Here is a 3,247-nt window from a genome sequence, read left to right as displayed (position 1 = left end):
TCCAAACTCCATATGACCTAGCACAAGGCAAGGCCTGGGCCAAGTAGTGGGAGTGGGTGGGTAGGGGGACAGAGGTGGGGGGAGGGGTATGGGAAACTTTCGGGATAGCATTTGAAATGTAAATAAAGAAAATAATTAAAAAAAAAAAATGGTACAGTATTTACATATAAACCTTCAAATATCTTGTATATGTTAAATCATCTTTTATTTACCTATAATAATGAATAGTATATAAATAATACACATAATACACAGATGTTATGCTGTTTTATTTAGGGAGTGGTGACAGGAAAAAGTCTGTGCAGTGCAAACATCGGGATTTTTCACCCATATTATTTTCTGTCCACACTTCATTTAACTTGCAGATATGAAGGTTAATATGAAAGTTAGTATGGTATACTAACTATAATGTCTTTCTTTTGTTGCTATTGGGGGGGACAGGAATTTAAAAGGAACTAGAAGAACTTCAGATTATTAGAATAAGCAAATTATTCTTAGTTCTTTTCTCTCTTTCTTTTTAAATTAGTAGTGTTCGTATTTTGTTTCTGTGTGTTTTTCAAGTCATCCCTACTACTTTGGCAATAGTGTAGAAGTGTAAAACTGAATATATAGTTGATGTAAGTGGAAAAACCATTGCCTTGAAGCACAGAATTTGCTAAATGTCTTAGTTTGGCCTATCTGATCTCAAGTTAGTGGGAGAAGTTACAGGCAGTTAGGGAGTCTTGCACAAAGAACTCTTTTGTTCTTGTTCTTTAAAATTATTTTACAAGGTCTCACATATCCCAAGCTGACCTCAAAATTATTATGTATCTGAGGATGACCATGAATTTAATGTCTCTCCTTGCTTCTGCTTCCTAAGTGCTGTGATGTTAGGTGTGAGCGACCAGGCTTGGCCCAGAAACCTTGTTGGTCAAAATTAAGCAGCTGACAGATCTAGAGGAAAGTCCTTAACCTGAGTTTACCTGAAATCCATTTTTAAACGTAATTTTATCTCATATATATGTGATGATTCTGTATCTCCGAATATTAACCAGGTGCTTCAGAAGTTACACTCCTGAAGAGTATCAACAGAAACAGTTACAACCAGAGAAAGTTTAGCAATTCACAAAACAGTCTCATTAGTGTCATTGCATACATTATTATCATCAGGACTCCTGGTGATCATTGTCTTGACTGTTGAAGGTTTAAAATACTCAGGTATGTTTAATTACTTATATGCAAAATGATGGTTATGATGTAATTGGGAAGGCACATAAGTCTAAAAAGTTTACCATTACCAATAATTTTAGTCTAGTTGATACAAACTTGGTAAAGTATTCTAAAATCTGTAATTTAGGAAAAATGCATGGTGGAGGAACAAAGGAAGAAGTCATCAGTGTACTTAAGTTTTTTGTGTACTTAGTTTAACTATCAAAGAGAAATTTGGAATCATTATAGGTTTAGACCTCTTACAAGTTTCAAAAATAGTAAGAGTCACTATAAATAACTTGTACTTAAACAAGTACATCTCACATATATAATAGGAAAAATATTTATTTAATTAAAGCAAATGCATGTAGACCATGTTTCAAATAGCAGAACTAAGCTAATAATGCAGTCCTTTTAGCTGAATGGTAATGAATACAACTGACAGAAAGACCAAGAGCTTTAAGACTGTTTGAGATCTAGATGCAATACATATTGTATGAAAGCTCTAACCTTTTTTTTTTTTCCTGTATTTTTTCTTGGATATTTTCTTTATTTACATTTCAAATGTTTTCACCTTTCTAGGTTTCCCCTTTGGAAATCCTCTATCCCATCACCCCACCCCTGCCTCTGTGATGGTGCTCCCCCACCCACCCACTCCCATTCTCCTGGCCTGGAACTCCCCTACACTAAGACATCTAACACCCTCAGGCCCGAGTGTTTCTTCTACCACTAATGTCCAACAAGGCCATCTTCTGTCACATATTTGGCCAGTGCCATGGGTCGCTCCATGTGTATTCTTTGGTTGGTGGTCCAGTTGCCAGGAGCTCTGGGGAATCTGGCCTGTTGACACTGTTGCTCCCTCCATAGGGCTGCAAACCCCCTCACCTCCTTCAGTCCCTTCTCTGACTCCTCCATCTGAGACCCCAGGGCTCAGTCCAATGGTTGGCTCCGAGTTTCCTCCTCTGTATTTGTCAGACTCTGGCAGAGCCTCTCAGGAGACAGCCGTATCAGGCTTCTATTAGCAAACCCTTCCCTGCAACCACAATAACGCCCAGGTTTGGTGACTGTAAATGGGATAAATCCCCAGGTGGGGCAGTCTCTGGATGGCCTTACCTTCAGTCTCTGCTCCATATTTTGTCTCCATATTTCCTCCTGTGAGTATTTTGTTCACCCTTCTAAAAAGCTCTGAAGCATCTGCATTTTGGTCTCCTTCTTCTTGGGCTTCATCTAGTCTGTGAATTGAATATTGGGTATTCCAAACTTTTTGGCTAATATCCGTTTATCAGTGAGTACATACTATGTTTCTTCCTTTGTGACTGAGTCACCTCACTCAGGATGATATTCTCAAGTTCCATCCATTTGNCTGTGAATTTCATGAAGTCATTGTTTTTAATGACTGAGTAGTACTCCATTGTGTAAATGTACATTTTCTGTATCCATTCCTCTGTTGAGGAACATCTGGCTTGTTTCCAGCTTCTGACTATTATAAATATGGCTGCTATGAACATAGTGGAGCATGTGTCCTTATTACATGTTGGAGCATCTTCTAGGTATATGCCCAGGAGTGGTGTAGCTGGGTCCTCCGGTAGTACTAGGTCCAATTTTCTGAAGAACACCAAACTGATTTACAGAGTGGTTGTACCAGCATGCAATCCCACTAGCAGTGGAGGAGTGTTCCTTTTTTTTCCACATCCTCCCCAGCATCTGCTGTCACCTGAGTTTTTGATCATAGCCATTCTGACTGGTGTGAGGTGGAATCTCAGGGTGGTTTTGCTTTGTGTTTCCCTGGTGACTAAGGATGTGGAACATTTCTTTAGGTGTTTCTGAGCCCTTCCTGTTTCCTCAGTTGAAAATTCTCTGTTTAGCTCTGTACCCCATTTTTAATAGGGTTATTTGGTTCTCTTGAGTCTAGCTTCTTGAGTTGGATATTAGCCCTCTGTCAGATGTAGGATTGGTAAAGATCTTTTCCCAATCTGTTCATTACCATTTTGTCCTATTGACAGTGTGCTTTGCCTTTGCAATTTAATGAGGTCCCATTTGTTGATTCTTTTTTTTTTTT

At 38.7% G+C, this 3,247-nt stretch overlaps 1 protein-coding gene across 5 annotated transcripts in view; it reads left to right on the top strand.

Moving 5' to 3' along the window:
* Ccdc88a (coiled-coil domain containing 88A) overlaps positions 1-3,247 on the top strand; it is a 134,317-nt gene that overhangs the window by 56,453 nt on the left and 74,617 nt on the right. The gene's annotated exons all lie outside the window — the stretch shown is intronic.

The sequence above is a fragment of the Mus pahari genome, chromosome 13, assembly GCF_900095145.1.
Source record: "Mus pahari chromosome 13, PAHARI_EIJ_v1.1, whole genome shotgun sequence".
Taxonomy (NCBI): Eukaryota; Metazoa; Chordata; class Mammalia; order Rodentia; family Muridae; genus Mus; species Mus pahari.
Note: the sequence above shows the minus strand (reverse complement) of the source record. Positions and strands in the feature narration are given on the sequence as shown.